General features: G+C 36.1%; 1 protein-coding gene and 1 long non-coding RNA gene across 8 annotated transcripts in view; one reads left to right on the forward strand and one right to left on the reverse strand.

Annotated features, from left to right (window-relative positions):
• Positions 1 to 23,730, forward strand: part of MGAT4C (MGAT4 family member C) — a 343,947-nt gene that overhangs the window by 208,061 nt on the left and 112,156 nt on the right. The gene's annotated exons all lie outside the window — the stretch shown is intronic.
• Positions 385 to 9,131, reverse strand: LOC120324473. 3 transcript variants are annotated; one of them, XR_005565818.1, is made up of 4 exons: positions 9,107 to 9,131; positions 8,006 to 8,112; positions 6,779 to 6,855; positions 385 to 599 (listed from the first exon to the last, which is right to left on the reverse strand). It is a non-coding gene; the product is annotated as an uncharacterized LOC120324473 (long non-coding RNA). The 3 variants fall into 3 exon arrangements; XR_005565817.1 differs by lacking the exon at positions 385 to 599 and adding an exon at positions 5,075 to 5,166; XR_005565819.1 differs by lacking the exon at positions 385 to 599 and adding an exon at positions 5,075 to 5,166 and having other exon boundaries at positions 6,779 to 7,015.

The following is a 23,730-nucleotide window of genomic DNA, read 5'->3' on the forward strand; positions in this document are numbered from 1 at the left end:
AGATCTTTTCCCTACATATAGCATGGTGCTTCTTGTTTCCATAATTGTGTATTTCCATGCAGGAGTGTGACATTGGGAATGGGTAGAGTCAATCCTACATGGTTTAGTGAGGGTGATATCAGTTTTGGCTAACTTTAGCCAGGAGGGTTCCTCTTATAATCTGTGGAGAGAAAGAGGTATCTCTGAAAAAGAATTCATCTCCTCATTAAGATATCTATTTTAGATAGATGAGCTGAATCGCTCTCTGGAGGGGGAAAATTCACTCCATATAGACAACCTCTTTGAATACTTTCAATTATGTGTTGAACTTCCTGGTTTTTAAATGTTGTCTAATTAAGATCTCTTATATTTCTGAGTATCAGTGAATCCCACAAGTAGCATAAATAATAAACAAACAATAATTATATTCATTATTTGCTGTACTCTTGAGTCAGTGATGATTTCTGCAATTGATGGAATCTGGACTTCATCTCTGCAGTGGCAAGGGTGTTGATGACAGCATTTGGTGCAAGACTTTGAGCTTCCACAGGTGTTTGCTGGCAGTCTGGTCCACTGGTATTTGCAGGAAATGTAAAAGTTTGGGAAATGCAGATCCATGCCTGACAACAGGAGGAAACATGTTCTATCTTTTACATTCATTCAAACATTGTCTCTTATGCTTAAGATTCTTCTTATTCCTCTCTATGACCATTTGTTTACTTGCTGTCAGAATCATTGGAGACTATCTATTGCTCATGTGCACTGCATATATTCAAAGTATTACAAATTGGCTAAATTTGTTTGATTTTTTTTTTCGTCCCTAAAAGACACAGATATAACACATGGTTTTTTTCTCCTGACAGTCTTCAAGTCACTGCATTAACATTAGGAACTCCTCAGACATTCAGAGTAGTGAGCATGGACAAAGAAGTGTCACTTGTCTAGTCTCATTCTCGGACAACAACATCAGGTGTCTAGAATCTATAACTTCAGAACAAATGATCATTGTCCATAATGATAAACAGGATCATCCTTCCAGTTATCTGATCATCCTTTTTGGATCAGCTTCTATGCAGGAGTATTTAAGCAATCTTCTAAACAGTGTGATAGTTTACTCTGCCCCAATGCATAAAACAACCTGGATTATGTAATTCAGTAGATCCTTCGTCAGGCTGGTGATTTTGGTTGAAATATTTTGTTGCACTTTAAAAATACAGGCATGTAAAGTAGTAAGAATATATCAATAAAACTCACATCATTCCTTATAAATCCAGACATGGAGGTGGGAATTACTGTTTACAATATATTGATATTTTGCTTATTAACTATCAGAATGAATCTCTTCATAAACTTTGGATTTTAGGATCTCGACTTTCTTAGAATGTTAACTGATTGAGAAGTGAAGGATTATAATGGATAAACAAAAGGTGGAAGTGTATTTTCAACAGAGAAAAATTAGAAAAAAATGTAAAATTTTCTCCTATCTCTATTTATTTAAAAAATAAAATTAAAAAAAATTATTTAAAAAATAAATATTGTGGTCAGAATTTCAAAGAGTAAGAAGATTTACTGTTTCCTGAATAAAGCATAATCTAAATAATCTATTACAATCTATCATCATGGAATAATACTACATTATCACTTGCAAATGAGAAGTATGGCTTTCATAGTTGCCAAGCTGTACTTATCCACATTTGATGATCCCCATTAATTTTTAACAATTGTCCTGTCACCAGATCGGTGAGCTGTACAAAATCCTGTGGAGATGTCACATTCCTTGATGATTGCAGTTAATGTTGCTACCCCTCTGAATCAGCATGAAATGTAGACATTTTTATGACTGAATCTGCAATTTGGGATTTGATCATGCTATTTAGAGTATTGTTAATGGTCTGTAGCACTGACAAGGGGTGTGTTGAAGTAATTCTCTAAGTCACCCTTGTTTTCAGTTGTAAAGGCAGAACAGGCATACATCTGGATTCTACATTTCAGTAACTGGACAGAAAATAACAGCACAAGGAGGTCATGACTTTCACTGCTGAAAGATTTTAATAGGTTTGTTCTTTTTTTTTTTTTTTAAATGTCTGTGGATTTTTTTTTAACAAATATTCTTTTTAAGAAAAAGGAAAAACTTATTTTGATCTAGCTTCTAGAAAACCAGTTGCAGTCACATAGTAAAATGAGAATAAGCTTAGTGACATCTCAAGAAAATAAAGTTGAACTAAAAAACCAGTTGTAAGTTTTAAACTTACCATGTTTACTATATTAGCAAAATGAAATTTTCACTTTTTATGAAAATACTTCAGAAATACTTCCTTCTGAAAAAGAATGGTTTACTTCCAAGTCCTAATTTTGTTTCTAAACACAATTCCTAAAATGTGTAGTATCTGGTCTGTTTTAATTTTGAACCTGAAAGAAAGGTTACACACTATGAAAACCAATATCTGGGAAGAATTCTTCTCAAGTTAATAACATTAGAATACTTAGGAGATTGCCTGATTTTTATCCCTCTCTGAAAGTGTATCTGAATCTGATCATGCCCAATAGCTCCAAAATTATCAAGAACCGTATTTAATGCCAAAGTTCTCATTATTGCTGCTGTAGCCAATGTGTAAAGAAGAGTAGGAATTATAGTATCTTGCTTCATTATTTCATCTTAAAATTCTCATAGAACCATGGGGAGGGGAAAAAAACAACAGCAACAGCCAAGTATATTAATGATCCCTGGAAACAGTGCTTGATTTCCTATGGGTTTGTGTCCCTTAATTAATTAACCACTTTAGTGATTTATACTAAGATTTCTTTTTATCTTTCCATATGCTTGTTAAAATTAAACCATCCTTCTCCCTGCAGGACTAGCAAGTACCGGCTTGTGCCAGTGCTTCATTAGAATGAAGCACTATCACTAGCATACTGGGAGAACTGTGTTTTCTCACTTCCTCTCAGCATCCTCCAGCACAGAGCACAGGAAGTAAGAGATGGGTATACTCTGAACTGCTTTAATTGGCACTAGAGAATTGTCCTCTAGATGTCTAAATTTGGTGTCCACTACTACATTCAGAAGTTGTTCTGTGGGGAAGAAGATTACATCTGTTTTTACAAGAAAACAGGGCAGTTGTGTTTAAATGTATGGAAACGAGTACTGTATCACTACAGCTCTGAGAACTTCCATTTACTGAGGAAATCCCTGGAGAATGGATATGTCCTCTTCCATAGGGGTACTGGAAAGCAGCTGGAAATTTGCAAGTTTTAGAAGAGCAGTATAGAATGAACGAACCACAGAAGTATTACATTTTATGGACACTGTATTATGAGGACACAATCTGTAAAATATGTCCAGAAACATGCTAAGCATTTAATCTGTATGCTATTATATCTTTTGAGGTTTTACAGTTAGTCTCTCTTATATACTAATTTAGCTTGCATGACTATGATTTAGTAAGACATTGAAGTAAGGTCTCGATCAAATCCTTTTTTGTAGGTTCTTGGAAGTAGTAGTAATACTTTGAAATCTTTCCAGAACAAGTAAAACTTCTAAAGGCTGTAGTTATCTAAAAAGGTTCATTTCTTTTTTTGGTGTAGTCAAAAATTTCTAAAACGTAAATGTTTCATTCCCAGTTGGGTAATTGATTCTCCGTGGTGTCTGACAGAGACCTTTAGGTTGTTTCCTAATTAGAAGTACAGAAGAGAATAAGCAGACCCAAATCCTCATAGGGCTTGTTAACATCCTTCCTGTGACAGACAGACAGAGGAGGTGTCTCTTTCTTGCACACCTGCAGTGAATTCCCTCTTGGGCCTCACAGTGTTCCACACTGGCACTACAGTAGGCTCTGAACTCCAGGAGAGCTACACTAAAAGAAATAGTTACACTGGCTTCGCTAAGAGTTTCAGAAATTCAGGAGTCACAAAGGACTGTGATAGACAGTTATAATATCATTTATATGAACAACCATACTTAATAATACAGATAATAGGAGATAATTGACTAGGTTGCACCTGCTTTGTGCCTTCAGATACATTCAGAGACTAGAAATCCATGCATTTGTACTGGAATCACTCTTCCTTTCAGGACAACCTTACTCATTTTCAGTTATTTGTTTGCATTAGAAAGCTTACTTTTAATGTGTTTTTTTGTTTTGTTTTGTTTTTTTTCTTTTTTTTGGTGGGGTGTTTGTTTGGGGTTTTTTTGTCGTTTTTTTGTTTTTTGTTTTTTTTTCATTAAGCATTCCATTAATTAATTGTTTGGGGTTGTTTTTCCCTTGGTCACATGTAGTATGCTCTATAGTACATCCCGGGGACACACTGCATTTGAAGTAAAAGCTTTAACGCAACTCTCTTCCTGTATTTAAACAAGATGACAGGAATCTTTGAAATTGAATTACATATCAAACACTTGAGTTCTAGGTAGTCTTCAGTCTAAAGAAGTTGAACCCTCTATTGTAGTATTTACAGAATCATATCACAGACAGTGGCACAGGGCTCTTCTCACCCAGCCAGTGGAATCTGAGACACGGTGCAACCATAGTAATACATGAATAGAGGTGTGCTGGTTATGTAGGAAATCAAGTAGCATTCTAGTTGTCTGAATTGTCTGAATGACAAATGCTGGATTATTTTTGGATTTTATTCAGGGAGTGTTTAGTATAAAACATGCAGACAATCCAGAGTTGGCTGCAGAACCAGGGCAATACATTCCAAAGAACATACTGCATAGAAGATGCATTCCTGGTGCACACCATGGGCTTTGTGTGTACATTATGGCCATGATCTCTTTTCACTTTGGGATGAAAACTCTAGACCTCTGCATCACTCATTACCCACTGAAGAAAAGATCATGTGCCCCCCTGTGCACTCCAATGGCTATTCAGATCTGGATGACTGGGGACTGATGCAAAGCACAGACTGCCCCACAGCTAAATGTGGTATTGTTTGTAGATAGTTTGATGTGGCTCTGTGCTCAGCACATCAACTTCCTTAACGATCACTCAAAGACACAGATAAGTCATATAACATAGGCAATCATCATTGCTTACTAATCACCTGTATTTTTTGTAGTCTAATACTGAAACTTACTGACTAAAATAAACAGCCTGATTTTGACCTTCTGCACTGTGAGAAATGTTACTCAGAGAACATACTAATCTTCCTCATTCTTTCAATATTTTGATGTCAGTTTTAAAGTCTTTGCTGAAATCATAAAAAGATAGTTTTAGTAGTTTATTTGGTGGTAAGTTCTCCCACACTGTTCTGTCTTCCTTACCTGTACGTCTACTTTACCGCTCTTTAGATCTTAAAATCAATGAATAAAGTTATTCTATGAAGGACAGAATAAATGAAGAGAGTTTGAAGATATTTGATGTGGTGTCTTTCCCTTAATAAAGATTTATGATTACACTACTCATCTGCAGACTGGGGTAGGGACAAGCTTTTGGCACGTGGGAAAGACCATTAGTTCTCATACATTTCCTTAAGCAATTATTGTTAGAGAAAAACCTTTAAGTTCTAGCTAAATGTAAAGATGTCCTAAAACATATTTGTCTTTTTGGAAAGAAATTGGTTGGTGATATACTAATAGGAATGCTTTCTAAAGTGTTTATATTTCTGTGTAGTCAGGTTTTTGGGTACAAACAAATTTGTGCTGGGTTATGAGGCAAAAAAAAGAATCTCTCTTTTTACTTCACCTGACTTCACCTTTTTTGAAGGTATGGACTATGAAAAGCAATATCCTCTTTCTGCAATATGAAACCACTTTTGTTCTCAGACTAATGTTTCTCTGGCCAATGCCAGTGTATGCATTTCCTTAATATCTCTATCCTTGTATTTCTATGGCCAAAATTTGTCAGCCTAGAATTTCAGATTCTTGAGAGTTATAGAGGTCAACTTGACTTTTTTAACTCCCTGTTGATTTCCTGTACCCATTTTGCATTGACTAAAAGTCAATTCCAGCCTAAACTGCCAATTGTATTCTGCATAAAAAGAAGTGTGATCAGCAGGTTGAGGGAGGTGATTTTCCCCCTCCATTGTACTCTTGTGAGACTCCCACCTGGAGTACTAAATCCAACTCTGGTGTCCCCAGAAGAAGGGAAGACATGGGCCTGCTAGAGTGGGTCCAGAGAAGGGCCATGAAGACGATCAAAGGGCTGGAGTACCTCTTCTATGAAGAGAGGTTGGGAGAGCTGGGGTTGTTCAGCTTGAAGGAAAGAAAGCTCCAGGGAGAACTCATTGCAGCTTTCCAGTACATAAAGAGGGCTTATAAGCATGATAGCAAGAATTTTACCAAGTAGTGATAGGACATGGGGTAACATTTGCAAACGGAAAGATGAAACATGAGAAAATCCTTTACATTAAAGGTGGTGAGACACTGAAAGAGATTGCCCAGAGAAATTTTAGGTGCTCCACAGCTCTGGAAGTGTTCAGGGCCAGGTTGGATGGGGCTTTGATCAACCTGATCTATTGAATGATGTCTCTTCCTATGGCAGTGGATTTGAACTAAATGATCTCTATAGGAGGACTCTCTGAATCCAACTATTCTATGATTCTGTAATTCTCTTGAGTGTTTCTATCTCCCTCAATGAAACTCCATTGGATTAAGGGCATATACTCTGCGATTAATAGTTTTCAAATTGCATCTTTTAATGAGCCACCACCAACACAGATGCAAGTGTTTCTTGGGTTTTTGTTGTTTTGTTTTTGTTGTTTGTTTTTTTTTATAATTGTCTGTCATTCGACATTAATAAATTACTGCAAGTATTTCTTCAAGATATTAAATTGATTTCAAAATGATGGTTACAATGTTTACCTGTCAGCACAGCAGGAAGGACTATAAGGAGATCCTTGGCTACTGGTAAGGCAACGCCTGGAGTCCTGTGTCCAATTCTGTGTTCCCCAGTACAAGAGAGACATATTGGACAGAGTCAAATGAAGGACCACAAGGATGATTAAGGGAATGGAGCATCTCGTCAATGAGGAAAGCTTGAAGAGTTAGGACTGTTCAACCTGGAGAAGGCCTGAGGGGATCTGCAAAAGATCTTTATATCTTCCCAGAAGGGAAAGTATAAAGAGGACAGAGAAAGGGTCTTTTTTTCAGTGGTGCCCAGTGACAGGACCAGAGGCAATGGCCACAAATCAAAACACACGAGGTTTCCTCTGAACATCAGGAATCATTTTTTTACTGTGAGGGTGATTGAACACTGGTACACACTGCCAGTGAGCATTTGTGAATCTTTTCTTGGAGATATTCAAAGACCAGCTGGACATGATCCTGTCCAACCAGCTTCAAATGGTTCTGTTTGAACAGGATAGTTGAAACTCCAGTTGTCCCTTCCAACCTCAATTCTTATCCGATTTTGTGATTCTTAATCTTTTGAGGACTCCTTAAGGCACTGGTTGCTTTTTGCTTTGGGCACGCCAATTAGAAAAATAATAGAAATTATTGACTGTGAAAAATTGAGGTGGGAGTGACTAGATGCCCCAGTGTGTGTTGGGTCTACTTTATCCATTCTGTGATTCTGTAATACTTAAGACTGATAGAATTTCGGGGCAATTTCTCAAAACTACACAGCTTCAAGTATGTGGTTTGCCCCCTTCAGCTGTACAAAGCCCATTGATTTTGTGGACAGAAAGATTAGGATCTAATAATTGGTTGGTGGATCAGTGGCAACATGTGAGAGGTGATGCTCTTTCCCTGATCATTTAGAACAGGGGTATGATGCACCCACTCAGTGCCTCTTTCGTGGCCTGGGTTTCCATGTGTCTAGATTTCATCGGGAAATGCATCCATATGCAGCCTGAAAGCATGATGTGACTTATTAGTTACATTGACTAATTGAATCAATAATATTTTAGATTTGCTGATACACAACTGAACATTATTCTCATGATCACTCAGAGCCAAGAAACCTGAAAAATATTTGTTTCATTCAATACTGTGCTCTGAGCAGCACTGGGTAAGCCAAACCTTTGTCTTGCACAATGACTGACTGCAAATCACTCACACCAACTCTTCTTAAATTTATGGTTCACCTACCCTTTTCTCATTTTCTTCATTTTCTAAAACCTCACTTCTTTTGCAATAAAACCAATCCATTAAAATGCAGAAAACACTAAAAAGAATCCATTAAAATGCAGAAAACACTAAAAAAGAAAACAACAATGGTAAGTATCATTTACTTTCTTAAAACCAACTCAATTTAAATATTGAGACTCTAACAGTAAATAGAAAATTGTATGTTTTATAATATAGAGATATTATGAATATGAGGTCTTGGAAAAACTTACTTGAAAGAACTTGTTAAAAGAAAAAGAAAGTTGATGCTGTTACTGCTACTTTTTTTTTTCATTCTGATTTGATTTGGTGATTAGTGAGGTAATTCATGCCGGAATTACCTCAGGAGATTTGTTTATGTTGCTTTTCAGTTTAGTGCCAGGTTGCAGAGGCGACAACTCTTCGGTGGCCCAATAAGGACCAACTTTAGTAATACAGATATGTATTTCTTTAGCACTGCACTGTCTACTTTTACAGCCTCAAGATTTGATAGGATTTATAAGGTATTAGATGAAATCTAAATTTCCAATTTCATCACAAGTATCATTACAATATAGCTTCAGGTTTACAAAAATAATTTGGTCATCTGAAAATACTGCCTATATAATACCAATTTTTGTGCTAATGTGAATTTCCAACTGTGTAAAGCAGAAGTGTGGGTAAATTCAATTTAACATGCCCAGAGGCACAAGCTTACATACTCCTTTCAGAAACTAATCAGTTATTCATTCATGAATCTCATTTTCTTCAGTCGTATCTACATACTTTACACTTCAACCTTACACTGTCTTTACTTCCAAAATTCAGTATTCAGCTATGAACAGTGAATCTGATTGATATCCAAGATATCCCAAATAAGCTATTTGTAGTTCACTTCCTCCCTCAAAGAGAAGCTGTTTTCCAGAGAGAACAAGTATTACTTGTCTTCTTTTCTATGACAAATGCTCACTCTCTTCCACACCTAATAATTTTTGAACTTTTTACCAGGTTTAACAGAGAAAGCCAAAGTTTAGATAAGAACATTTCAAGATCTGTGAAAACTAATTGCGGAATGCAAAGATTCTGAAAGAAAAGCAGAAAAACCTCATTGTGTATTGACTGGCAGAACAGGGTGCACAACTAGCACATGCAAACTGGCTGGTGAGGTGATACACCTAAGGCTTCCATCTACCTCATGGCTAGCAATGATGTCACAAATGTCCGCTTATGTAGACGTGACTTAGCAAAGAAAAGATACACATCTATAGGAAAGATTTTCATCAGTTCAGTGCCAAGAACAAATTTTTCCTGCTAAGCATTCTTGCCAGTCTGATTATTCTAAGCATATTTCTTCTCACTTGCATTTCTTGACCAATGTTTTAATACTTCTCTTTCCTTCCTCCTCTTTATTCCCTCAGTCCTAACTTTACCCTTTACCATTTTATCTACTACTTAGTCATATTTGTTCTTGTTCCTTCTCTCCTGGTGATGACATCTTCCATTTTTCTACTGGTTGTCAGCTTGCAGCATGTGGACCACAGGTTCAGAAATGTCAGAAAATGGTATGTGAGATGCTGAGTTGTTTTTTTAATCAGACACATTTACACACAGATTCAAGTAAAGAAGCAAACCAGAGAAGGTCTCACAATGTAGTTGCCAGTGTGCATTGTATGCAGTTTTTAATTTTTTTTTATTCTTGTAGAATTCTCTTTGAGGATCCCGTTTAACCTGGAGTTACAGACACTATTTTTTTAATCTCATGTGCTAGCACAGTTTTTCAGTGCACTAAACAAATAGTCTGCTCTCACATTGTTGCAATCTAGAGTGTTCTAGATGAGTTTCTAACATTCCCTCTATGTTCCATCTACCAAAGAATATGTAATATGAGACAGAGTCACCTGTGGATCCTCTTCCAAAGTTTTAAACTTATAGGGCCTATGTTTTAATATTTGGATTGAAATTTTTTAATATCTGCTCCATCTGATTTTTTAACTATTTTTTATTTTAGTATTTCAGTTACACTGTGATGTTTATAGGCTAGGAGAAATCAGGTGTGTCTATGTAGTACTGTCTATACTATGCCATAAACTAAGCAAAAGCTGTGTGGCTTTCTTGGTGCTGGGTAGTAATTTCTGTCATAAGGTAATCACAACAGTCAAGACATAACCATCCCAGTATGGTCATATAATTTTTAATTGATTAAATAAGGTGGAATTTTTTCTTTCTTAAACTTTAACCTTTGTATCACAGCTAGTAGTATACAGCTACCTTGATTTGATAACAGAATTATAAACTCATCTCTAATTCACTAGGGATTGAAAAACCTATTTCAGGAAAGCTCAAACCTCTCAAAATTCATTGCTATCCCATTTCACAATTGGACCGAATTCTAAGACATTTGTAACACACTGTAAATAGTGAAGGGAAATCTGGTCTCCTGCACTCCAGAGTGACTCTTAAAAGTAATGAAGCTGAAAATTTTGTGAGCAAGAGTGCAATTTTTCCAACTGTCCCAGTGAATATGAACTTTTTTCTCTTGAAGGTTTAAGTACTGAGATATGACTAAAATATGTACAAAGAAACACATTTCTATTTTTTAAACATAATATAGAACTGAGTTCTTTTCTGACTCCTGAATATTAGATTCATTATGTCAGCTAAATGAAAGCAGAATATGTATTCAATCAGTGTTGAAATATAAATAAGAGGTTATAAACTCTCTTTATTTGAGAGGGCAGATTTCATCCTCATCTCAGCACAAGACAAAAATAAAACAGAACTTAGGAGTTGAAGTCAAATTCTGCTTCCATTGGAAATGAACTTCAACACAGGACTTTTTTTTCTGTATAAGGCACTTTTTTGTATACAGAGAAATTCGAGAACATCTTTCTCTGACCTTTTCCACAGATTAAATGCAGTGAAATAAATTGTGGTATACAGGGTATTGACTGTAAGTTTAAATTCTTGAATCAACGAATTTTCCATTTAGTAGTATGAAAGTATGCTTTCTGACTGAAGTTGCAACTAGTGTATTTTTGTTATATTTCTCACTGAGTGCTGCAAGTGTTTTTGAGATTAATAATTAAATTTTTATGAGCTGGAGGATATCCTAGTACAAATATTATAAATTGTGTAGATGATAAGGACATTCTTTTAAGGAACTTTTAATTAAGAGTGTCCTTTTGCAAGAAAATTAATTTTAAATATATCAGTTGGAGGTTTTCATTGAATGAGAAATATAGAAATAATTGCCTATACTGCTCATATAGCTAGTATCTCATTAGCTACCATATTTCCGTTGACTTAAACTAAATTTAGGAGTTGGGCTGTTCAGTTTGGCATTATCTATGAAGTTATTTAATCTACAATTGAGTTTGAGTGTAGGAATCCTTTATGTTCTTCTTTTCCTTTGCTGAGTGTGGATCACTTCAGTATCTGTTTTGGTTTCCATATATTCTTACTGTCAGATACAGTATACAAGAAAAAAAAAAAGAATGCCTCAGAAGTGCTTAATGAGATTGCTTGGTCTTTCACCATCTACACATACGTATAGAAGAAGAGTTTCCTTCTGTCTAAATAAAAATAATCTTAAAATAGACTTGTCATTCTGTTACTAGGTAAAAAAAGGACATTAACTGTTTCGGAAACATGGACATATTTGTCTAATATCTGACAAACACCAGAGAGCAAATTGCTGGTATGGACACTTGGTCCTCTGCAGAACTGCTATTTCAGACGGTAATGGCTTCTGTAACATCACTTTTTTTTTCTTCTAAAACATAAATATATAACTGGAGAATAAAAATAGCACAGTAATTAATACTGAAAAGAACGACATAAAATAAAAACTATTCTTAATAGTTTGAAAACAAAAAGTTATGTCTTTAATGAATCCATTAACTCTAAAATGCACGTCAAAAAGTCTTACTTTTCTTTCTCCTAAAAAAATCATTCAAGGTATGAATGTGTCTGTGACCTGTTGTAATAAAAGCACATCTGATATTGTTGGAAGAAGTGACATCTTGGATCAGAATATGATTGGCTTTTGCCTTAAAAATGTTTGTTGATGTGTTTCTAAATCTTATAACAGAAGAAAACTTTTAATTCAGTGGGTCAGCAGAGATCTCAGTTTTCCCACCTCACTATTCTCTGTAGGAATTGCATTAATTAAGACTTCGGAAGGGGTGAGAAATGAAGAAGAAATCTTCACTCTGTCTTTTGAGATGGAAAAATGGCAGTTATTCATACTGAGAATTTTGGAAAATGGTTTTCTGAGTGGCGTGTTTACAGAACAGTCTTTGTACTAAAATGTTATGGTAATGTACTGTTTTCTTAGAATTAAAGCAATTATGTCTTTCATGGGTCCCCACACCAACTTCCAGTAGAGATGGTCTCACTCAAGACAGCTTGAGTTTCCATTCTAGTCTTTATTAGTCCAATAATCAATTCCGTCATTTGGTAGCTGAGTGAACTTGATGTGTGTCCTATCCTGGACTGAGTTTCTTTATGTACAAAGTGGAGATAATATTCTTGATTTATGTGTATGTTTCAAGGACTAAATAAATATCTGAATAATATCCTGAGAGATATAAAAGAAAGTGCTGTGTAGTACTCTTTGACCAAATTACAGCATAAAATAGGGAATTAAGAATGAAAGTCTGTCTCCAAAATTCTAGCTAAATTACTTTTGATTACTTGCTTTCCTGAATGTCCAGAATGTTGGCAATTTTCTGCAGGACACACCAAGTCCAGATTTTCAAACTTTGACTTCTGTTGGGGGTCATTTATGAACTTAGGATTTACTTTAATCTCACACTTTGTAGCAAATATATTATAAGGTAATTTTCTTTCTCCATATAAAAACACAAAATAAAAACCCCAACAAAAATAAATGGCGGAAATAAGATTTGGATGACCACCTTAGTGCAAAAACTTAAATAAACCATATTTTAAATGAGTACTTCGAAAGTCAGAGACATTATATTTGTTTTGAACTGATCTGGCTTGTTGCTTGAAAATGTGTGAGGGGAATGCACCAATGTATGTGCTACCAGAGTACTCAGTGGTAAAAGAGTTCTGGTGAAAGCCTTGTGCAAGTAATGTAGAGGTAATATAGTAGGACATTCTCTTTATTCTAAACAGATCAGCCAGAGATATCAGAGGGAGCACTAATTCTTCAGGAAAAAGTAGAAACCCATGCTTTTAGTCCTTGTTTTCATCAACATTTCTTTGTCTTTTGTGACTTTGAAGGTCATCTGTGACCTCTGAGTTCTTACACAAGGCCTCCAGATATCACAAAGTGAAGAATGACTTCTTGCATTTTCATATTAAGACAGCAGAGCTCCACCTAAGTGTGATTGCTGTCTTGAGTAGCAAACCATGTTGCTATCTTATTATTACCAGAAAACCTCACTCATTCAGACTAATGACTGAGAAACCCATTGCAAGTTACTGAAATATGGAAGCTGGTCAAGCAAACAAGGCTAACCCTCTTTTGCTGCTTTCTCCCTCATCCCCATGCCCCCACCCAAATGCACTTCATTCATTGATCTGTAACAAATGGTTTTAAGCTCATTTTCTAAACTTCAGAAAATGGAATGAGATTGCAGCAGACTGACAATGATTAAAAAAAAACTCAAGAAGGAAAGAAACATTGTAAAGAGGATGAGTACATGTGCATGAGACTGTGAGAATATTTGTTATGAACACTGCAGCAGGCTCGCACACATCATTAAAAATTACAGCACAGGCTTGTAGCTGTAAAATTTGCACTGCTCTACTGTTATAATTTATTTCTTGTTTTGTGATAGTGCCCGGGAGTCCAGTGATAGACTCCAAATGAGCTTCAATCTCTGTTACGCAGAACAAAGAAAGACTCTCTGTCCTCATTTATCTCATTATGAATTGACTAACAGCTTTCTACATTCTTATAAAACTTTTAATGTAAAAGTAATTTTAATTATTTCTGATTATTAGAGTATGATGGTAAGTTAGGAATGAAACACTTTGTTAGAATTAATGGCAATTAACTGTCACTGTCTTGCAAAACCTCATGGGAACTGGAAACCAGATGTTTTTCAATACTAATTAGAAATGAATCTTTCTTTCCAATTTCAAAATAAGCCACAGATTTTTTTTGTCAATAGCTCATTTAGAACAGAATTGAAAAGAGAGATTTGACAGTGCTCTCATTATTGCATGATGGTTCATCCTATACTCCAGCACTTGAAAAAAACCAAAACAATAAAACCAGGCAGAGCTGCAGAGAATAAAGCAAACTAACTCCAACATTTTTATTTAGCATACTTTTTTTTTCACAGAGCTAGAAGAGGTGGACTCCTTCCCAGCTCCAAGAAAATAATGTCTCCAACTGCCTTGAGTTCTTTCCATCATTCATTTGTTTTGCATGTAAACAGAATGTTACTCATAAACCTCCCTCAAAACAATCTCTTGTGAGAAGCTGTGGTGTTTTATTTTGTTTTTTTTTTTTTTTCCTAACCCTGTTCCATGCCATGCCAGGGAAAAGGTTTCCTGGGTCAAGAAAATCATTCTCACTATAGACTCAAATGGTTCACTGTTCTGTGGCTGCTGTCTCCACAGATTCTGGGTTAACTTAGAGAAACCAGGAGCTGTTACCAGCATTGTTGTCTGCCACCAAATTAAGAAACATGGAGCTCCATCCTTCACTCCTGTAAGAAAATGGTCTTGAGTTGAGTACTAAAATATCTGATCTTGTTGAATGAATCTTCTCTAAATATTGTTACATATTTTCCTACCAATAGTTTTATCTTCATATGAAAGAATTTACAGCAGAATCCTTAAAAGCCCTGGAGTGATTTTTACCTATTAAAAATAATTATTTATTTAGATGCACTTGATCTTTGTCTGGGTAAAGGAAATCTTGCCAACACTGGCAACATTATTTTGTTATATTGCCAAATATTTGCTGCTACTTTATGTCCATTATCCATTAAACCCTGACTCCTGTAGATACATATTTAAATATCCACATATAAATATATGGATATCTATATATATACTTTATTTTTCCCTTACACCTGAGAACTACCTAGTTTTAATAACATCACAAGAAATAAGAGCATTTTCATAGCCATGCTCACCTTTTAATGAACAAAATAACAGAAAATGCAGTCATAAAACTTTCAGTTTTTACTAGACTCAGATAATGGTATAGATTGCTCGTTGAAGGGAAGATCATTTGCAGCTTACCAGCTGAGTTTTGAATATCTGAATGGATGGAGACTCCAGAATCTCTATGGGCAACCTCTCCAAGAGTTTGATCACCCTCATGATGTTTCTTTCCTGTTGTCTAGTTGGTATTCCTCATTTTTACAGAATCACAGAATGGTTTGGATTGGAAAGGACCTTAAATATCCCCTAGGTCCAACCTACCTGCCGGTATACCTTCCACTACAACAGCTTGCTCAAAACCCTGTCCAACTTGGCCTGGAACACTTCCGGGGATGGGGCATCCACAACTTCTCTGAACAACCTGTTCCAGTGCCTCACCACCCTCACAGGAAAGAATTTCTTTCTCATGTCTAACCTAAACCTACTCTTTCAGTTTGAAGCTATTCCCTTTGTCCTGTCACTACACGCCCTTATAAATAGTCTCTCTCCATCTTTCTTGCAGTCTTCCTTCAGGTATTGGAAGGCCTCAGTTGGTCACTCAGGAGCCTTCTCTTTTCCAGGCTGAACAATCTCAGTTTTCCTAGCCTTTTCTTGTAGAGAAGTGCTCCATCCATCTAATCATCTTGGTGTCCTTCCTCTGTGTTTATTCTAACATGTCGGTTTCCTGTGCCGTGGACCCCAGAGCTGGATGCAGCACTCCAGGTGGGGTCTCACCAGAGCAAAGGGGCAGAATCGTGTCCCTCAACCTGCTGGCCACACTGCTTTTGATGCAGCCCTGGATATGGTTGGGTTTCTGGCTGTGAGTGCACATTGCCGGCTCATGTCCAGGCTGTCATCCACCAGCGCACCAAAGTCCTTCCCAGTAGAACTGCTCTAGATCTGTTCACCCCCCTGTCTGTACTGGTACCAATGGTTGCCATGACACAGTGCAGCACCTTGCACTTGGTCTTGTTAAAATGCATGAGATTCCCATGGGCCCACTTCTCGAGCTTGTCCAGGTCCCTGTGGGTGCCAGTCCATCCTTCAGGTGTGTTAACTGCACCACACAATTTGGTGTCATTTGCAAATTTGCTGAGGGTGCATTCAATCCCTTCACATGTGTCATAAATGAAGATAACAAATAACATTGGTTTCAACTGTGACTCTGCACTATTAACCACTATCCTGTGGATGTGACTGTTCAACCAATTCCTTATCCACTGAACAGTCCAACCATTGAATCCCTGTCTCAACAATTTAGAAAGAAGGATGTTGTGTCAAAGGCTTTACAGAAGTCCAGATAAATGATATCTATAACCCTTTCCTTGTTCACTGATATAGTCACTCCATGATAGAATAATGTTTCCAACTTCCTTTCCATTGTATGCTTCTCAGAAATGTCTGACTTTTTCATCTGATCAGGTAACATAAAGCCTTCCCTGAAATTTCCCTTCTTTAGGCTGACCAGTTGCATCTCTCAGCCTTGCATTCCAGGTGTTCCAGTCTACTCACCATCTCAGTTACCTTTGTCTGGACTCACTCTGTGAGTCCCAAAGTGAACACAGACTTCCAGACAAGCTCTCATAAGTGCCAAAGAGAGAGAAAGGTCCACCTCCCTGAACCTGATGATGGGGTGCTTGCCAAAGGTGCCTAGGTTGCAGGCAGCCACCTTCTTTTCTACCATGCTCCCTAGTGTATCATGTTCTGTTTACTGTCCAGCTACTTTTTTTCTGTAAAGTGTCACTCAGCAGCTTTCTAGATAAGTGAATGGCCAGATAAGTGCATGTATATCTATATATATATTTGTGGGTTTGTGTACATTTTTACAGAAGGGTAAAGATAAAAAGTTCTTTTATTCTGGGAAACTGTGTTTCATTAAATCTGGATCTGATGTTCTCCAAGTAGAAGTGTCACAGATTCCAAATGATATCAACAACTTGAACCTCACTTTATATGTGATTAATTTTTTCTAACTTATAATTCAGCTTTCTCCAAAGCACAAGAATCCAATCTAAATATCAAGGGGTTTGATTTTTTTCCTTTTTAGGTAAATGAAGAATATAATCTATGTAAAAGACATTCAAAATGGAATAATCATACAAAATTTCCAGGCTGAAAATATATACATTTACCTTGAAGAAAGGTTTCCGCTCCTGGATGTTCATTAAACTGAAATGAATGTTTTTTTCTCTACAAGTTCTTCCTTTAGTGTGTGCACATCTACACGTATACCAACAAACAGGCAAACATAACCCTATAAGCAAGAATCAGCTATTCATAAAGTAGCTCTCATACTTCTGTAAATATGCAAGTATACATATATTCAATAAATGTGTAAATATGAATACATATATTACATGTAAATTTTATCTTTGTTTAACAAAAAATCTCCTGCAGTATTCAAGAAATAGTAGTTCTTCACAAGGAGTCAATGAAATTTTATCCACTTTCCTAAGTACATTAGAAATTCAGAGAAATAGGTTATGTATTTTTTAAAATTTGTTTTATCCCCAGTTAGTAACCTTTGTACTCAATTTCCTTTGTTGGTTGAATATTGTCTTATTAATCCATTATGTTAGAAGCATAATTCCTTCCTAGTTCCTGAGCAAATTATTCACAAAGAGAATAAATTAAAATGTTTCTGGGGGAACAGTTTGCTTTATAAGCAACCTAGATACCTAATGTATTAGACCTAATTAATAAGGCTATCTGAAGCACAAAAACTTTAGGTTATGTTGTTAGGTATGCTTTTGTTTCTTCAGGGGTACTTAGTAACAGAGGTGATGGTGTCCTTTAACCTCAGTGACTGTATTCACCATACAAACACTCCCAAGAGAGAAAATAATCTCTTCCATAGTCTAATACCTTCTCCCCACTTCACACATAAATTAAGGAAAGAAAATCGAAGTAGAGGGGCTGGGAAGACAATCTCTGATACAGGTCTAATTTCCAGTGATGTCTCTTGCTACAAATGTAGCAAGAGCAATTACTGTGATCCTTTTCACTTCATCTCTCTCTCACAGCTGCTGAGAGTATGTCTGCTTGGTCCAAGCTTTGTTAGAGATAATTCTAAGGCTACAAGATGTCAAAAAGAGATGGATAAAGTGGCATGATGATTTATGGTTAGTGCTTACATAAAAAATCTGATCAAGAAAGAAAGATTATTTTAATAAGATCCATTTCCCTGACACCATCAGGAATTCATTGATTTTGCTGTAAAGATTTTAAGTTCTGCTTTCAAGAGCATTCTGAGACACCTGTACATATCTATCACTTCAACTGGGATTGATTTATCTTATCTTTTTGACCTGTCATTTCCAAAATGGAGACTTTCTCTCCCAAATTTTAAGATAAAAATATTCTACCCAGTGGTGCTTGCTACAATTTTTTCTTTAATACATACCTCTGCTTGGTGAGATAACCTTTGGGAGGTTGTAGAATTTAGATTAACTTCAAACCTTAATAATGTCAAAAGATTGAAATCTTATAACACAACTGTAAGAAATATTAGATGCTAGCTGCATCATGATAAGACTGAAACATGATTTTTAATTTTTCTGTTTGGTATATAAATCAATAAACATATTTCAATACAATATAGTAAAAATGTTTTTACTGGAATAGTCTGGTTTGATAGATTCTACCTTAGAAATATATTTTATTATAAGAATATGCAATATTTCACTTGATGGAAATAAATTATTCAGTCATGCCCTATTCATCTGGGAAGAAATCAATGCAATCTTAAGAAGAAAAAATGAATTTAGTTTATCAACATTTCATGAACAAAAGGAAGAAACAATGATCTGTCAGAAAGTTTTTAAAAAGCTTTTGTAAAATGCAGTTTTTGGAAACATGGCTATACCCTTTTTCTACCGAGTTCCCCAAATGTTACCGTACCACGCTACCAACTACCTTGTGATACCCAAGTTTCTGGATTTTACTTGACAACTGATAGAGGAGAGAACGCTTGTTTGCCTTTATGCTACCTATCAATCACAGAATTAAATTTTATTTAAATTCTTTATGAAAAATGTATTGCTTTGTTCTGAGTAGTAAACCTTGACTTTGGTTAGTGTATGTAAAAGCAAAAAAGATAAACTGTGATCTCCCTTTGTGGATGTGCATAATGACAAAAAACAGTTCAGCAACAATTCTGGCTTTCGTGTGGTTACATAGAACATTTTTTGGTCCCTATGGGAAAACCTGAGAACAATCATTGTGTTCATGATGGAGTAGTCTACAGTTGTGATTCCATCATCTTTTGTAGAATGTATATTTCTTGGTGCATGGACTGTGGGAATAATTCTGATTCCTCTGAATCTTTCCAAAATTAACAGTTTTCTGTGTTTGGTTTGTTTTCACTTTTTTTTTCCAAACCAAGAAAGACCAAGGTGTGTATTCAACCTGCACTAAAAGAATCTGCCCTTCTCCACTTTTCCCAGCTGCATATCTCTGCAAACACAAGTCCTACCCATTGCATGCCCTCATAATTTATATTCTCCAAAAACAAAGAATAAGAGGCTATTCTTTCAAGACATTAAGGCATCAGCTCTTGGAGTGAAGTAAACAGCAAGTTGGCACAAAAGTGAATTGACAGAATAGGCTAAGGAGTTACATGGATAATTGTAAGAAATATTTGTTTTTGTAAGTAGCATGAAAAGCAAATTTGGAAAGAGCTTCTCAGTATTAGTCTGGGCAAAAGGCTGAACAAACCACTTTTCAAAGCAAAGCTTGAAAAACGTGTAGCAGCAACTGCACATTGTAGTTTCTTAGTATGGAGCTAGGTTTGATGAGTCAAAGGGTCCCTTCAAATCTGACATCATATGAATTAATTTTCTATTCATAGTTCTATATTCAATCAATATTGGAATATATGATTTTCGTGAAGTGCATTTTACCTGGTAGCCTTTGAAATATTTCCTAGATTATATGATTTTCAATGATGTGCATTAGCATTCCACTGCTAAAAGACAAGGAAGGTAATAGAGATGTTTATTCTTCCATGTACATGTTTTTCTATGTATTATTTAATTTTATTTTTTCTTGAATTGATGATCAGACAAATATTTGTTCCTCTAACGTTGGAAGAAAGCATGTAAACTTACAATACATATTCTTACTTATGATTTCAAACTAAGGAAAACACTTTCTGGCAGCAAAAAAAATAAAATTAAGGTTTTCATACCATTAAATATATTTACTTTTCTGAAGTTTCTTTTGTTAAAGACATGGGAATCTTTCATTTTACACTTTTCTCTTAAATTATACTTTTTGAAGGTAACAATGGTGGATATGAAATTTTATTCAAATTTTCGTGAGTAGTACAGTAGCACTGTAGCAAAACTGATCTTTTCTACCCTATTTATCTCCATAATCTCTAAAATACTAGTACTTTGAATCTTATCCATGATTAGAAAAGTACATAGTCATTTATTTCTCCATCATGTCCAAATGAATCTCATGATCATTTCAGATGTAAGAAGCCACAGTTCACATTTTCTTGACAACATCTTTGATAATTGCTTATAGCATTCTCATGCTGGCTGGAGACAGCTCCTTGGGGACCCAGTCCACAGAATCTGTTTGCTTACTTGACTTTGCTGATCCTAACAGGAATGAATTCCCTAAGCACTGCTGAATCTATAAATACTGAGGCCTGTCTAATCTGATCCTGTATGCAAACATGAACTAGGATAATTTTTGTACAGAACAGTTATGAGTCTCAAAAAGAATTCATATTCTGTTACATAGCTCTTTCAGTGAAGTCTTGTGAGTAAATGTTCCATTCTTTTCATCATAGCAGTCTAAACATGGAAAAATTGGTACTTGTTACTCAGCTGTGTCTGATAAAATCTGCAGAGGAATTTTTTAGGAATGTAAGTTTCAGCAGTGCATTGGAACAGTGAAGGGTTCAGCGCAATAATTTAAAGTATTTGCTTTCTGTTGCTAAGTGAGAGTCATATTTACAAATCATAAAATCACAGGATCATAGAATAGTTAAGGTTGGAAAAGGTCTCTAAGATCAGCGAGTCAGGCATCACGATGTTCACCACAAAAGCATATGCCGAAGTGCTACATTGACATGTCTTTTGAATTCTTCCAGGGATGCTGGCTCCACCACTTTCTTGGGCAGAAAGTATAAATTTTTGTCTATCTGGGGTAGGTGATGTTGTTAACAAAAAAGTAATCGTAGACACTTCTGTGAATATTACGGATCTTCATGTATTGCAGATTCTGATATGGGATGATAAGGTATTAAAGGAAAAGAACTGTTAGAAGTGTCGCTTAAATTGAGTGACTTAAAGGGTTTACATCTGAAAGCTACATATAAATCAATCAGTATATTTTTTTGTCTCCGAAACTTTTTTCTATAGTCAAAAGACAAGAAAGTCTGCTAGTTCTGAAATAAATATATCTAATGTACTTAAACAATGAGATGTACTGCCATTTTCTGAGAGAGAGAAGTAAGAACAATAAACATTACTACACAATGGAAAGATATTTTCATTTTAGATATTACTGGGGTATCTTCTTAGAACTGGAGTTAACAAAATCAAATCAATGGCGAGTATTAAGTACTACTGTTTGATGGCCAACGGCCATTTTGTCTATGGATACATAGACAAAAGAGAGAACAACTGAGATAAATAGGGAAAAATATAAAATACATATATTTTTTATTTAACCACATCTCTTTCTTGCGTACTATATCATTTGTAAAACATAAATATATTTTAAAATATTTTTGGTTTTTTTAGAGTGTTTGTTATTGTTTTTTCTCTACTTTGGATGGAGAAACTTGAACTTATGATTTGATATGATTTGCTTTACACCCTCTCCTCATTCCAGAGAGAGTCTCTCAAATTGAAAATCACATTAGGAATTAAGAGATGTCAAGTTGCTGCAGTGAATCTCAAAACATCTTTTATATAAACCCAAAATATCATTGTGCACAGGATTTTAAAATCAGCTAGAGTAGAATTAAAATGAAAGGAAAGCTGTTAGTGATCTGCTCTGGACTGTGCACAAATATTGAAAATTAATTCAAGTGAAATGCATAATTAATATATAACTTAGACCAGAAAGTACTTCAGAATATTTGAGGAAATTGTTTGTATTACTTTATTTAGTTTTAGTTCAGAGAATTAAGTAAAATTTAATCCATACAGTTTTACAAATAGCCCGGTAACACCAGCCATTCCATTTACCATTTCACTTCTAATATTTTTGGATTGGACAGGAAAGCACATATATAGGTACCTATAGGTATCTTGCATTCCCGTATCAGTCTTCACTGCATCTTTAATGGAACTGTCCACAACAACTCTTCATAGAGTCATAGAACCATCAAATACCTGATTGAAAAGTACTTCAAGGATCATGTGGTTCAATCTTTCATGGCAAAAGCATGGTCTAGACAAGGTGGCCCAGCACTCTCTACAGCTTAAAAGTGTCCAGTGTTGAGAAATCCACTACTTCCGTGGGGAAGTCATGTCTGATTGGCCTCACTGGAAAAATTTTTTCTCTTGTATCAAATTAGAATTTCCCATTGCCCCTCATCTTTTCTATGTGACTCCTTTTAAATAAGGAGTGTCCATCTTCTTTGTAGCCACCTTTTCAATACTGGAACATGGTGATAAGGTCTCCCCTCAGCCTTCTTGTCCCAATGCTGAACAAACCTTTGTTTGTTCTCTCAGCCTTTCCTCACAGGGCAGGCTTCTTGGTCCCTTAGTCATCTTTGTGGCCCATCTCTGACCTGTCCATAGTTATTTTGAATAGCAGGGACCACAACTGAGCACAGAATACCAGGTGTGACCTGACAAGCACTTCTTTATCTGTGGTGGTGATGCCATTATTGATGCAGCCCAGTATCCTGTTGGCTTTCTTTGCTGCAGCAGCAGGCTGCTCACTCACATTGAGCTTGTCCACCAGCACCCCAGGTCCCTTTCTACAAAGCTGCTCCCAAGCTGGGTAGATCCCAGCCTCTGCTGTATTCCTGGATTATAAAACCTTACACTTATTCTCATTGAACTTCATAAGAGTCTTGTTAGCCCACTCTTCCAGCCTATCCAGGACTTAGTGCCGTATTACTCTCTCTTTTTCAAAATGTTGACATCCCCACCCAGTTTTGTGTCATCAGCAAACTTCATCAGGGTACATTTGATCCCATTGTCCAGATTACTTATTAAGTTATTTGACAGCATTGGGTCCAATATTGATCCCTAGGGGTCTCCACTTGTGTCAGGTTGCCATTTTGAAAAGTAGCTACTTATGGCCACCCCTCTGGGTGCCTTCTGACAGCCACTTGCCTGGACCATAGTGCATGAGTTTTTCTGGGAGGACGCTGTGGGAAACCAAATTGAAAACCTTGGAGAAATTCAGGTAGATGATGTCTACCCAAAAGGCAAGAACTGCTGAACCTCATCTGTAGACCCAGCCAGGGATCCTATCTCAGTGAGGGAAGGAGGAGGCAGGTTCCACAGAGGTGGTGCATGGCCCCATATCCCAGTGGGCCAGAGTAATGTGATTACGCACTTCTGTCTTTCCCTGTTTTGCTAAAGACATATGTCTCTTCAGAAAGGAGGCCAAATGGG

This window comes from Pipra filicauda, unplaced genomic scaffold, assembly GCF_003945595.2.
Source record: "Pipra filicauda isolate LSUMZ 115617 unplaced genomic scaffold, ASM394559v2 scaffold54_size4384275_pilon, whole genome shotgun sequence".
Lineage (NCBI taxonomy): Eukaryota > Metazoa > Chordata > Aves > Passeriformes > Pipridae > Pipra > Pipra filicauda.